We start from the raw sequence: 15,211 nt of genomic DNA on the forward strand, positions 1-15,211 counted from the left end.
CTAGGAAGTTTAAAACATACTGGTGAGCCCCCAGAAATCCTGATTTCGTTGGTCTGTGATGTGGCCCAGTCGTGGGGGATTTTTAAAATCTCCCCACATTTTTCTAATTTGTAACCAAGATTGAGAACCATTGCTAGCTGCTAACCATGTTTGGTAGATTTTTATAGGGGGAGGAGTAGCAGTAAAAGATAGGAATTTAATGGTATGTACGAGATAGATGTCTGGCTTAGTGGCCCTCCTTGGCTCCACCCAGCTTATTCCCTATGTTTATTATTTATATCTCCCAAAAACCATCAGTCCATTGTCACTCATTTTCAGCTTTTTTCAGAATCTCTTATTGTGAAATGTGTTTATTTATTCTGTTAATGACCAAGATATTCTATAATGACATGAAAGGTTTAATTTAAAACTCACCTAACTTCTCAAACCTTCCTTCTCTTGCAGTGGATCCTGGTAACCTTTTTTTATTCAGGGATTTGTTTAAGTTTAAGACTTACAGATTGAATCACACCTGGGTGAACCACCACATTTAGAAAAAAATGGATAGGCCGAGTTCCCTTTACTTCCTACATCGCCCGCCAGAACTGCCACTGGAACATACTCTTTAAGTTATGCTGTTGGAATAGTTTCAGTTACATCCTGTTTTGATTCTTTAAGTCCTGCTGCTAGTTCCAGTGCAGACTTTTTGAAACCCTGTGCTGCTTGTCCTTTACAGTTCCCGAAAGTAAATGATGGGAACCCAGAGAGCTGGATTTGGCAGCAGAGGACTTGGTGAAGAGACAGTTGACTCTTAAAAGGTCTAGCTTTTCTGGTTCAGCTGTTTTTGCAGCTGTCCATTAAATCAGTGATTTTTGTAACATTGATTTGGTTGTCCTGTTGGCCATGGCTATTGTGTAACAAATCTTTTTAGTGCTCAACTTCTGTGTTTCTTGCCAGTTTCATCCTTCCCATTTAGAGGCTTTAGCAGATCACATAGTTTGCCGCCCCATTATTTCTAACTGGTGAATGAGGTCTGGTTAAAATGAACATCAAGAGCAGCCATAAAGGTGGAGGGAAATGAGGCAGTTATTGTAGCAGAGTTTAAGCGTACAGATGGAAGGTTGAACTGGGAGTAGTCTACTTTTTCATGGGCTTAGTGGTGTATTTTCTTTCTTTTAAAACCAGCAAGGATTGTTACCTTCTCTTTTCTGGTTCAGCTTTCTGAAGATAGGTGAGCCTGAGCCTTATAGTTCCCCTGGCATTTCACAGTGCAGGGCCCGAGGGTCATTCAGGTTGGACCTTTAGAAATGACTCTGGTTTGTACCATTCTTGAAACTTCAAGATTATAATTTCTGTTTGATTGATTGAATAGGATGAAGCCTTAAAACCCACTGGCTTCTAATTAGAGAGCAGTGATTCTCAATCCTAGTTGTGCATTAGAATCGCTTGGGGGAACTTAGAAAAATATGAACTTAAGAGTTCTCCTTGACATGCTGACTTATTTGGCCCAGAGTGGAGCCTGAGCATTGTTGTTTTTAAATACTTCCCAGGTAATATTAGTGGGTGGGCAAGGTTGAGAACCTCTGGATTCAGCAGTCTGGAGAGACAGCTCGAAGGTAGCTCGCTCTGTCATTAACTCACTGTGATCTTTGAGCCTTGGCTCTTTATTTGTGAAGTTGAGAGTGGGTGAATGATATGATAACTGGAGTCTCTTCTGGCTTGAAGACAATGGTTTGTGAACCCTTTCCTTGTCTGCGTGTATTGTTCCCCTAGGATCTTGCAGTTCTGATGGGAGGTGATCCCGCAGATGCCATTTCTTCCTCATGGTGTTAAGATTTCAGGAGATCTGTTTTCCCACTCCTGTGCCTCCTCAGATCTCGATTGTACCCCCCTCTTTGGCCATACCTTAAAAAACGGTATCCTCATCAGTGGGTCAGTTGATGTTGTAGGGACTTGACTTGTACCTATCCTATAATTGAAAAATTTTTATTTCAGTTACTGCCCTGCCTCTGGTCTGGTGTTGTGGTGTTACTTGTTATGTGGTACACTGTTGTGCTCTGGTTCTCCCGTTTGGGGACCTCACCCTTCTGTTTTCTTGTAGGAGAAATCTTTGAATTAAAGGCTGAACTCAACAATGAAAAGAAAGAAAAGAGGAAGGAGGCTGTGAAGAAAGTGATTGCTGCTATGACTGTGGGGAAGGATGTTAGGTAAGGGTGGTCGCCCCTGCCGTTGGTCACTTTAGACCCATATCCTACTTTATGGCTTTTACTGCTTTTCCTTGACAACTGTTATAATCATAGACCCTATGAAAATGGATTTGTCCCACTGAAAACATCATGAGGGAAATTACTTGTCTGTTAACTCATGGCTTAAGCTTTCTTGATCTTGTTTTGGCAGAATAAATAGTTTGATTTTGTTGCATACATGCAGCATAAAACCTGAGAGCTGGCACAGTTACAAACCTGTTGCTGACTTTTAGAAGATGATAAAAATATACTGGGAAGCAGAAACTCTTACGTTGTTTAATTGGCTCCAGTCAGTACCCTTAACTTTACAGCTCTACATTCAATTGCTGACTTCAAGATGAAAACCAATGTTAACAAAATGCACTGGGTCTTTTTGGTTTTCTTATTTTCTTTCTTCCTTCCTTCCTTCCTCCCTTCCCTTCCTCCTCTCTTCCTCCCCTTCCTTCGTCTTTTTTTATGTAGTTGATATATCAAGAGCATTTTGAATTAAGTAAGGAGTATTGTAGGCCTCTCAGGATTCCTAAGATTCTTCCAGGGAGTCCATGAGGTCATATCTATTCTTATAATTATAATACTTAACTTTTTCACTGTGTTGCCATTTGTACTTCTGATGCCTTAGCATAAATCAAGGCAGTGATGCCAAACTATGACAGTAGTCAATGTATATTCTTCACCACTGTGTTTTTACAGGAAAAAGGCAGTTTCACTTAGGTCTGTTCTTCATGAAGCATTGAAACTTCTACTTTGCTAAACCTTGAATCTTGAGTACAGGTCTTACTAATAATCCATATGGTGAAATAGGATATACTGAGTTAAATAAAATAAAATAATTAATTTGTTTTACTTTTTTAATGTCCTACCAGAAAATTTAGAAGTATGTCAGTCATTCAAAAATACGGTGTCCCCATTTCAAACAATTGTTCAAGGGCTTTTCTTTTTCAAGTCAGCCACCACACTTTGCTGTGCAGAAGTGCTTTATATGTAATTATTATATTTTATTTAACTCAGTATATCCAAAGTAGTATTATTTCAACATGAAATCAATATTAAAAAATTATTAATGAACTCTTACATATTTTTCGTGCCAACTCTTCAAAATCCAGTATATGTTTTACATAGACATCACATCACAGTTCAGACTAGCCACATTGCAAGCGCTCAGTAGCTCTATGTGACTAGTGGCTACCCTATTGGAAAGTTCAGGTTTCTAGCTTTATAGGTTGGTACTTAACAATTTTTACCTCTAGAACTTTGACTGTTCTTTTTCTTCTGTTGAAGTATAGTTGATATACAAGATTACATTGGTTTCAATTATACAACACAATGATTCATCAGTTAAACCCATTATTAAATCCTCACCCCAACTAGTGTGGTTACTATCTGTCAACACAGAAAGATGTTACAGAGCCATTGACTATATTCTCCATGCTGCACTACCATCCCTGTGACCAGCTTATATTATGATTGGGAGTTTGTGACCCTGTATACCATCCCCAACACCCGCCACAAGCCCTCGCTCACCTACCCAGACACCCCTCCCCCTCCCCCATGGTGTCTGCCAGAGCTTTGACTATTTTTTATCAAGATCTTGATCTTGTGGAGGTTGTTGGAATTAATTTATTTAGGATCTTAAAGTTACTATTAGCTCATGTTTCACATTTATTTACTGGTTTTACTGTTGTTTTGCACATGAGCTATTTCCTATTAGCCTAGGACATGGAAAGAATGGTCATTTTTGAAGTGTCAATTAATGTTTTAAATATCTACATGTGCATGAAACTACACTAGGTACATACAGGCAAGTTAAAGTCATTGGTTCCAGGTAAGAAGTCATTGGTTCATTGGAGGTAATGGTGGATTCTTTGACTTTGCAGTCCATCTTCATCTTTGTGAATAATTTGTATTTCTGTATATTGTTTTTCTGCATGTACAGGAGTTATACTATATAAGCAGGTTTTCAGTCATTCTGTTAACTTTTCTGTAGAATATACTGACATTTGCTTTTTCATTCTCCTGTACTAGTGTTAAGATATTTAGAAGAATTGAAAGTTCATAAGGTACTTTGAAAAAGCCTTCGGGGACGGTTAATTACTAACTTCATGTAAAAGTATCATTAACCATACTTAAAAAATACGGCTTGTAATTTAAAATCTGACACACTCAACCCTTCCATGCAAAAGGTGATTCTTTGTGAATGGAAATATAAATTTCTTTTCTTTGGCTTTATATGTGAATGATAGACCAGGCAATGACTTGAACATTGGAAAAAGTATAAATTCCTTTTACATTTTGAGTGCACTCATTTTAATTTGTTTGAATGTGTAATGTTAAAAATAAATACATTCTACTAAAAGAGAATCAGGATGTATTAAAAAAGTGACTGAATCTAGTTGTGGGATTAGAAATACACAAAATGAGCCTGAGTTGTGGGATTAGAAATACACAAAATGAGCCTGGATGGAGTGCGCCTTGTTCTCTCAGAAAGCAAGGAAGCTATTGAAAACACAGATTTATATCACAAGAACCCAGGAGCTAGTAACTAAATAAGTTAAAATCAAGGATGGAAGAATATAAGTTTTAAAAAGCTTAACAACTGTAGTTCTTTGAAACTGCAATGAATTGATAGGAAGAATTTGGATTTTTGTATGTGATACTGTGATATTTTTAAAAAATGATTCCTCAAGGTATGCACTAAAATATTATGTATAAATGATAACAATGTCTAGATTTGCTTAAAAATAATCCAGAGCAACCATATGGAGTAGGGACTAGGGGAGGGAAGAGTAGGTTGAGGCTATATATCAAACAAGATTGGTCATGGGTCAAAAGTTGTTGGCACCTGTGTGGAGAATATACATCAGGTTCGTTTTACTACTCTTTCCTTTTGTTTGACAGTTTTTGTAAGTTAAAAAAAATTATTTTTACAGACCTTCATGGAACCAGCACTGTAATTTCTTTAGTAATTTGTTTCTGTGATAATAATTATCATGTGGGGACACTTGTTCTTGCACCAATCACTTTGTAAAATAAGGTCATTTCTTCATATTCGATCCAACAGCTTTAACACCAACATCTATTGACTCCCTTCTTTTTTCTCTCTTTTCAGCTCTCTCTTTCCAGATGTAGTGAACTGTATGCAGACTGACAACCTGGAGCTAAAGAAGCTCGTGTATCTCTACTTAATGAACTATGCCAAGAGTCAGCCAGATATGGCTATCATGGCTGTTAACAGCTTTGTAAAGGTAACTTCTCCCCAAAGACTCAGGAGCAGTCTCTTCTACCTCAGCCTTTGCAGAAGTGTTTCTTGATATAGTGCAAACAAGCAACCTCTGTTCCAAAAGAGGGCCTCCAGAGAAGTAGAGGCAGTGACTGGGACCATTCATATTTTAAGCACATATATGCCTGCATTTGTCATCCAGTTAAATGGGGAGCCTTGTTAGTTGGGCTTGGTGCATCCTTGGAGATGGAGAAGAAAGCCAGGTGAAACCTGTTGTACCTTCCAAGGCTGACAAAGGTTGGGCTTACCATTGTAAGATCAGTAAACTGGGGCTTTAACTATTTTATCTTTGTAGAAATTATGCTTACAAGTCCAAAGTAGTGGAAAAACTGCAGGAGCTACTACTACTTTTGCTTCACATAAGGTGTTAAAATGTTTGGTAAGGTTTTTCATTATGTAAGTTTTGAAATATGTTCAAGGAGAGGACATAGTGTAGTAACTTCCTAAATACCCACCTTGGCAGTTTCAATAGTTACTAACCCACAGCTGGGCTTGTTTTAATTTATACTCCTCATAAATACTTTGTTGACCCCTAACCCTCTCCTCCTGGATGATTTTGAAGCAAACCCTGTAAGTTACAAGGATGAAAAATCAGTTCATCCTTACATTTATCAGAGTAAGACCTCCCTCCCTCCCTTCCTTCCTTCCTCCCTCCCTCGCTCCCTCCCCCCCTTCGCCCCTCCCTCCCCTCCCCTCCCTTTTTGGTATCATTAATGTACAATTACATGACCAACATTATGATTACTAGAGTCCCCCTATTATCAAGTCCCTTCCACATACGCCATTACAGTCACTATCCATCAGCATGGTAAGATGCTATAGAAGCACTACTTGTCTTCTCTGTGTTCTACTGCCTTCCCTGTGTACCCCCTCCCACATTATGTGGGCTAATCATAATGCCCCTTTTCCCCCCTTATCCCTCTCTTCCCACCCATCCTTCCCAGTCCCTTTCCCTTTGGTAACTGTTAGTCCATTCTTGGATTCTATGATTCTGCTGCTGTTTTCTTCCTTCAGTTTTTCTTTGTTCTTATACTCCACATATGAGTGAAATCATTTGGTACTTGTCTTTCTCCGCCTGGCTAATTTCACTGAGCATAATACCCTCTAGGTCCATCCATGTTGTTGCAAATGGTAGGAGTTGTTTTCTTCTTATGGCTGAATCATATTCCATTGTGTGTATGTACCACATCTTCTTTATCCACTCCTCTACTGATGGACACTTAGGTTGCTTCCATTTCTTGGCTATTGTAAATAGTGCTGCGATAAACATAGGGGTGCATCTGTCCTTTTCAAGCTGGGCTGTAGTATTCTTACAGTAAATTCCGAGGAGTGGAATTCCTGCGTCAAATGGTATTTCCATTCTGAGCTCTTTGAGGAACCTCCATATTGCTTTCCACAATGGTTGAACTAATTTACATTCCCACCAGCAGTGTAGGAGGGTTCCCCTTTCTCCACAACCTCGCCAGCATTTGTTGTTTGTCTTTTGGATGGTGGCGATCCTTACTGGTGTGAGGTGATATCTCATTGTGGTTTTAATTAGCATTTCTCTGATGAGTAGCGATGTGGAGCATCTTTTCATATGTCTTTTGGCCATCTGAATTTCTTCTTTGTATAACTGTCTATTCAGCTCCTCTGCCTGTTTTTTAATTGGATTGTTTACTTTTTGTTTGTTGAGGTGCATGAACTCTGTATATTTAGGATGTCAGTCAGCCCTTTATCGGATCTGTCATTTATAAATATATTCTCCCATACTGTAGGATGCCTTTTTGTTCTACTGATGGTGTCCTTTGTTGTACAGAAGCTTTTCAGCTTGATATAGTCCCAGTTGTTCATTTTTCCTTTTGTTTCCCTTGCCCGGGGAGATATGTTCATGAAGAAGTCGCTCATGTTTATGTCCAAAAGATTTTTGCCTATGTTTTTTTCTAAGAGTGTTATGGTTTCATGACTGACATTCAGATCTTTGATCCATTTCGAATTTACTTTTGTGTATGGGGTTAGAGCAGTGATACAGTTCCATTCTCTTACACTTAGCTGTCTAGTTTTGCCAGCACCATCTGTTGAAGACACTGTCATTTCCCCATTGTATGTCTATGGCTCCTGTATCATATATTAATTGACCATATATGTTTGGGTTAATGTCCGTAGTCTCTATTCTGTTCTGCTGGTCTGTTGCTCTGTTCTTGTGCCAGTACCAAATTGTCTTGATTACTGTGCCTTTGTAGTAGAGCTTGAACTTGGGGAGCAAGATCCCCCCCCACTTTAGTGTTCCATCTCAGGATTGCTTTGACTATTTGTGGTCTTTGGCATCTCCATATGAATTTTTCAACTATTTGTTCCAGTTCGTTAAAGAATGCTGTTGGTAATTTGATAGGGATTGCATCGAATCTGTGTATTGCTTTGTGTAGGATGGTCATTTTGATGATACTAATTCTTCCTTTCCAAGAGCATGGGATGAGTTTCCATTTGTTAGTGTCCTGTTTAATTTCTCTTAAGAGCGTCTTACAGTTTTCAGGGTATTGATCTTTCACTTCCTTGGTCAGGTTTATTCCTAGGTATTTTATTCTTTTTGATGCTATTGTGAATGGAATTGTTTTCCTGATTTCTCTTTCTATTAGTTCATTATTAGTGTATAGGAGAGCCACAAATTTCTGTGTAGTAATTTTTTATCCTGTAACTTTGCTGAATTCCGATATTAGTTCTAGTAGTTTTATTTAGAGTGGAGTCTTTAGGGTTTTTTATGTACTATATCATGTCATCTGCAAATAGTGACACTCTGATTTCTTAACCGATCTGGATTCCCTGTATTTCTTTGTTTTGTCTAATTGCCGTGGCTAGGACCTCCAGTATAATGTTGAATAACAGTGGGGCAAGTGGACGTCTATGTCTTGTTCCCAATCTCAGAGGAAAAGATTTTAACTTCTCGCTGTTTAGTATGATGTTGGCTGTGGGTTTATCACATATGGCCTTTATTATGTTGAGGTTCTTGCCCTCTATACCCATTTTGTTGAGAGTTTTTATCATGAATGGATGTTGAATTTGTTGAATGCTTTTTCAGCATCTGTGTAGATGATCATGTGGTTTTTGTCTTTTTTGTTTATGTGGTGGATGATGTTCATCGATTTTCAAATGTTGTACCGTCCTTGCCTCCCTGAGATGTATTCCACTTGATCATGATGGATGATCTTTTTGATGTATTTTTACATTCGGTTTGCTATTATTTTGTTGTGTATTTTTGCATCTGTGTTCAGCAGGTATATTAGTCTGTAATTTTCTTTTTTTGTGGTGTCTTTGCCTGGTTTGGTATTAGAGTGATGTTGGCCTCGTAGAGTGAGTTTGGGAGTATTCCCTTTTTTCCAACTTTTTGGAACGTTTAAGGAGGATGGGTTTTTACTAAATGTTTGATAAAATTTAGCAGTGAAACCGTCTGGCCCAGGAGTTTCGTTCTTAGGTAGTTTTTTGATTACCGCTTCAATTTCCTTGTTGGTAATGGGTGTATTCAGATTTTCCGTTTCTTCTTTGGTCAGCCTTGGCAGGTTGTATTTTTGTAGAAAGTTGTCCATTTTTTCTATGTTATCCAGTTTGTTACTATATGATTTCACATAGTATTCTCTCATAATTCCTTGTATTTCTGTGGTGTCGGTAGTGATTTTTCCTTTCTCATTTCTGATTCTGTTTATGTGCGTAGACTGTTTTTTTTCTTTTTTCTTGATATGTCTGGCTAAGGGTTTATCTATTTTGTTTAGTTTCTCAAAGAATCAGCTCCTGCTTTCATTGATTGTATTGTTTTATTATTCTCATTTTTATTCATTTCTTCTCTAATCTTTATTATGTCCCACCTTCTGTTGACTTTGGGCCTCATTTGTTCTTCGTTTTCTAGTTTTGTTAATTGTGAGTTTAGACTGTTCATATGGGATTGTTGTTTGTTCCTGAAGTAGGCCTGTATTGCAGTATACTTCCCTCTTAGCATGGCCTTTGCTGTGTCCCACAGATTTTGCAGTGTTGAATTATCATTGTCATTTGTCTCCATATATTGCTTGATCTGTTTTTATTTTGTCAGTGATCTATTGATTATTTAGGAGCATGTTGTTAAGCCCTCATGTGTTTGTGAGCTTCTTCATTTTCTTTGTGTAATTTATTTCTAATTTCATACTTTTGTGGTCTGAGATGGTGGTTGGTACAATTTCAAGATTTTTAAATTTACTGAGGCTCTTTTTGTGGCCTAGTATATGATCTATTCTTGAAAATGTTCTGTGTGCACTTGAGAAAAATGTACATCCTCTTGCTATTGGATGGAGTGTTCTGTAGATGTCTGTTAGGTCCATCTGTTGTAATATGTTGTTCAGTGCCTGTGTCTCTTATTTTCTATCTGGTTGATCTATCCTTTTTTGCTATTGGATGGACTGTTCTCTAGGTGTCTGTTAGGTCCATCTGTTCTAATACGTTGTTCAGTGCCTCTGTCTCTTTACTTATTTTCTGTCTGGTTGATTTGTCCTTTGGAGTGAGTGGAGTGTTGTAGTCTTGTAAAATGAATGCATTGCATTCTATTTCCCCCTTTAATTCTGTTAGTATTTGTTTCACATATGTAGGTGATCCTGTGTTGGGTGCATAGATATTTGTAATAGTCATATCCTCTTGTTGGACTGACCCCTTTATCATTATGTAATGTCCTTCTTTGTCTCTTGTGACTTTCTTCATTTTGAAGTCTATTTTGTCTGATACAAGTACTGCAACTCCTGCTTTTTTCTCCCTATTAGTTGCATGAAATATCTTTTTCCATCCCTTTACTTTCAGTCTGTGTATGTCTGGGTTGGAAGTGAGTCTCTTCTAGGCAGCATATAGACGTGTCTTGTTTTTTTATCTATTCAGTGACTCCATATCTTTTGATTGGTGCATTTAGACCATTTACATGTAGGGTGATTATCAATAGGTATATGCTATGTACTTATTGCCATTGCAGGCTTTAGATTCATGGTTACCAAAGGTTCAGTGGTAATTCTCTTACCATCTAACAGTCTGATTTGACTCAGTTCGTATGCTATTCGAAATACAGCCTTAAAGGTTTTTTTCTTTTTTCTTCTCTCTCTTTTCTTCCTCCTCCATTCTTTGTATATTAGGAATCATATTCTGTACTCTTTGTCTATCCCTTGATTGACTTTGGGGGTGGTTGATTTGATTTTTCATCTGCTTAGTAATTAATTGTTCTACATTGCTGTCGTTTTATTTCTCCTGGTGATATCTGTTTAGCCTTAGGAATGCTTCCATCTATATCTGTCCCTCCAAAATGCACTGTAAAGGTGGTTTGTGGGAGGTAAATTCTCTCGGCTTTTACTTATCTGAAAAATCATTTAATCCGTTCTTCCAAATTAAATGATAACCTTGCTGGACACAGTATTCTTAGTTTGAGGCCCTTCTGCTTCATTGCATTAAATATATCATGCCACTCCCTTCTGGTCTGTAAGGTTTCCCTTGAGAAATCTGATGATAGCCTGATGGGTTTTCCTTTGTATATCATAATTTTTCTGTCCGTAGCTGCTTTTAAAGGTCTGTCTTTATCCTTGGTCTTACTGCCATTTTAATTATTGTATGTCTTGCTGTTGTCCTTTTTGGGTTCCTTGTGTTGGGAGATCTGTGCATCTCCGTGGCATGAGAAACTATCTCCTTCCCCATATTGGGGAAGTTTTCAGCAGTTACCTCCTCAGTGACACGTTCTATCCCTTTATGTCTCTCTTCTTCTTCCTCTGGTACCCCTATAATGCAAAAGTTGTTCCATTTGGATTCATCACACTGCTCTCTCAATATTCTTTCATTCTTAGAGATCCTTCTTTCTCTCTGTGCCTCAGTTTCTTTGTATTCCTCTTTGCTAATTTCTATTCCATTAAACATCTCTTCTACTTCCTCTAATGTGCTTTTAAATCCCTCAGTTGTATGTTTCGTTTCAGATATGGAATTTAATGATTGAATCTCCATCTTAAATTCATTCTGAGTTCTCGTATATTTTTCTGTTCCTCCATGAGCATGTTTATGATTTTTGTTTTGAGCTCTCTTTCAGAAAGATTGGTGATTTCAGTTTCATTTTGCTCTTGTTCTGGTGTTTGTGAGATTTTGGTGTGAACCAGGTTCCTTTGACGTTTCATATTTCTATGTGGTGCCCTGTAGTGCCCAGAAATTCTGGTCTCTGGAGCTGCTCAGCCCCTAGAGTGAGGTTGGGTGTTGTAGGGGAGCAGCTCTAGTGCTTGGGGGTAGGAAAGAGCTGTTTCCTGATTCGCAGCTACAGTGGCCTGTCTCCAGTATCAGAGCCAGTGGGCTGAGCACAGAGGTGCAAGTCTCTGTGCTTTGCGTCTCTAGCTGATGTAGGCGTTTCCTCCCTCTCTCTGGCCTGACACCAGCGCAGTGACTGCTGGTTTGTGAGCAGGTACCGGCAGGCTAGGAGGAAGGCTCAATAGGCTGGGTGTCACATAGCTGAGTAGTCAGCCAGGGGGATGGAGCGCCTGAAGCTCCACAAAGTTCCCAACCTGCTAGGCAGAGCGCACCCAGACAACCTTGTCCACCTCTCCCTTCTCCCGTGCAGCAAGCTCTGTGCAAACCTTGCCCCTTCAGCAGCCCTCTCACTGCTAGGAAGCCTCTCAGACCTACTGCTTTTCCTTTGTCCCAGAGCAGCCGGATGTGGATCCCTGTCCTGCACAACGGCCCGAATCTCAGTCTCTCGAGCACTCTGCCTGTCCCACCTCCCCAACCCCACGAACCTCCAGAGCACCACACAATGTAGGTTTGTACTTGCAAAGTAGATCTCCAGGGCTGGGTGTTCAGCAGTTCTAGACTTCCTCCCACTCTGTGCTCCATTTCTCTTCCTCCTGCCGGTGAGTTGGGGTGCGGGAAGGACTTGGGTCCCGCCGGATCAAGGCTTCTGTATGTTACCCTGTTTCATGAGATCTGCTCTGTTCGTGAGGTCTGTATGCAGTCTGGTGCAGCCTTCTTTCCTGTTGCTTTTTTAGGTTTGGTTGTATAAACTATATTTTCATACTATATGTGGTTTTGGGTGGAGGTCTCTGTCTCACCTCTCAAGCCGCTGTCTTGAATGTCATCAGACCTCTTTTAATCATAACTGTATTACCATTCTCACGTCTTTAAAAATTCACCATTTAAAAATTGCTTAATATTACTGAATATTCAGTCATGTTTTTCCTACCATTAGATGTAATTAACATGATAACGATGTTCCAGTTAGTGTATATATTTTTTTACTTCTTGTTTTTTTTCCTCTGGAATTCAGTCTGCATTAAAAAAAAAAATCATATGGCATTTCTAAAATTAGCTTCTGTTAAACTGTTTTGAAAAATAACCAGTATGCTCTCTTCCTTCTCTTGGAATTTTTCTTTTCCTGTGTTTAGCTACATAGAGCAGAATCAGAGATAACATAATATTTCATTCTGTCTATTATTTCATATATGTACTACATCATTGGAAAGAATTTGGTTTACATTTTTTGGAAGTGAGCATGTACACAGGTTTACAATAATTACAGAGATTTTGTAAGATAGGACAATTTAAGGTGTGCTCTTTTTGTGGTATACTTTGGAAGCCCTTGCTAGTAAAGGAGAATGTATGTTACTCAGGATTTCACAGGGCCTTCTTAACTCCAGAAACTTAGGTCAGGCCCAAAACCAGTTTCTGTGCTCTCTCCTTTCTTGTCTGTAGGCCCCAGAAATCCAGTCCTCTTTTCTCCCTACTTGATATTTGCAGACTGGCTGTGGAGTGGGACACGTCTTTCCACTTCCTCATTTTATCCCTGTATCGGAATACCAGACCAAAGGCCTTTACTGTTTTTTGTTGTTGTTGTTAGACTGTTATTTTATTAAGGTAATATTGATATATACTCTTATGAGGATTTCACATGAAAAATATTGTGGTTACTACATTCACTGATATTATCAAGTCCCTCCCATACCCCACTGAAGTTACTGTCCATGAGTGTAGTAAGATGCCACAGAGTCACTACTTGTCTTCTCTCTGCTGCAGTGTCTTTCCCGTGACTCCCTGCACCCCATGTGTACCAATCATAATACCCCTCAATCCCCTTCTCCCTCTCTCTCCACCCATCCTTCCCCACCCCTCCCCTTTGGAGTCTGTGAGTCTGCTGCTGTTTTGTTCCCTCATTTTTGCTTCGTTGTTATACTCCACAAATGAGTGAAATCATTTGGTACTTGTCTTTCTCCGCCTGGCTTATTTCACTGAGCATAATACCCTCTAGCTCCATCTGTGTTGTTACAAATGGTAGGATTTGTTTTCTTCTCATGGCCGAATAGTATTCCATTGTGTGTATGTACCCCATCTTCTTTATCCATCCATCTACTGATGGACAGTTAGGTTGCTTCCATATCTTGGCTATTGTAACTAGTAGGGGTGCATATAACTTTTTGAATCTGAGATCTTGCTTTCTTTGGGTAAATTACTTGTTCAAATGCTATTTCTATTTATAGTTTTTTGAGGAACCTCCATACTGCTTTCCAGAATGGTTGAACTAATTTACATTCCCACTAGCAGTGAAGTAGGGTTCCCCTTTCTCCACATCCTCACCAGCATTTGTTGTGCCTAGTCTTTGCGATGTTGCCATCCTAACTGGTGTGAGGTGATATCTCATTGTGGTTTTAGTTTACATTTCCCTGATAATTAGTGATGTGGAGAATCTTCTCATGTTCCTGCTGGCCATCTGAATTTCTTTGGAGGAGTGTATGATCCTCCTCCCATTTTTTAATAGGGTTATTTGCTCTTTGTGTGTTGAAGCAGGTGTTTTGAGTTCTTTATATATTTTGGATGCTAATCCTTTGTCAGAGATGTTGTTTATAAATATATTCTCCCTTACTGTAGTATGCCTTTTTATTCTACTGATGGTGTTCTTTACTGTACAGAAAGTTTTTAGTTTGATGTAGTCCCAGTTTTTCATTTTTGCTATTGTTTCCCTTGTCCAAGGAGATGTGTTCAGGAAAAAGTTGCTCATGCTTACATTCAAGAGATTTTTCCCTGTTTTCTTCTAAGAGTTTGATGGTTTCATGACTTACATTCAGGTCTTTGATCCATTTCAAGTTTACTTTTGTGTATGGAGTTCGAAGATAATCCAGTTTCATTCTCTTACATGTAGGTGTCCAGTTTTGCCAACACCAGTTGTGGAAGAGGCTGTGATTTCGCCATTGTATATCTGTGGCTCCTTTATCATATATTAATTGACCATATATACTTGGGTTTATGTGTGGACTCTCTATTTTGTTACACTGGTCTGTGGGTCTGTTCTTAAGGCAGTACCAAATTGTCTTGATTACAGTGGCTTTGTAGTAGAGCTTGGTGTCAGGGAGTGTGATCCCCCCAGCTTTGTTCTTTCTTCTCAGGATTACTTTGTCTATTTGGGGTGTTTGGTGGTTACATGTGAATTTTAGAACTATTTGCTCTCATTCGTTGAAGAATGCTGTTGGTATTTTGATAGGAATTGCATTGAATCTGTAGGTTGCTTTAGTCAGGATGGCCAAGCCTTTTCTGTTTTTAGGACAGGTCCCTTAATGGCCGTGGGATGGTGACACCAGGTTGTTAGGCTTCTGTCTAATACAGGAATTAATACTACTAGTTGTTTTCTTCATTGTGTATATAAGGCAGTGAAATGAATTCCTAACATATGAAGATTTATACTTAGGAAGAGGATATACCATGAGGGAGAGATTGA

The 15,211-nt window shown here is 38.9% G+C and overlaps 1 protein-coding gene across 21 annotated transcripts in view; it reads left to right on the plus strand.

Annotated features, from left to right (window-relative positions):
- Positions 1-5,329: 5,329 nt before the first annotated feature.
- The window catches only part of LOC108388367 (leucine-rich repeat-containing protein 37A-like), a 70,548-nt gene continuing 60,666 nt past the window's right edge, over positions 5,330-15,211 (plus strand). For 18 of the 21 annotated variants that reach the window (XR_012130602.1, XR_012130603.1, XR_012130605.1 and 15 more), the window contains exon 1: positions 5,332-5,467. The gene's annotated coding sequence lies outside the window, so the exon portion shown is untranslated. Of the gene's footprint in view, positions 5,468-15,211 lie in introns of all 21 variants that reach the window. The other 3 variants (XM_073235230.1, XM_073235228.1, XM_073235238.1) reach the window with 1 other exon arrangement.

The sequence above is a fragment of the Manis javanica genome, chromosome 4, assembly GCF_040802235.1.
Source record: "Manis javanica isolate MJ-LG chromosome 4, MJ_LKY, whole genome shotgun sequence".
Classification (NCBI taxonomy): Eukaryota; Metazoa; Chordata; class Mammalia; order Pholidota; family Manidae; genus Manis; species Manis javanica.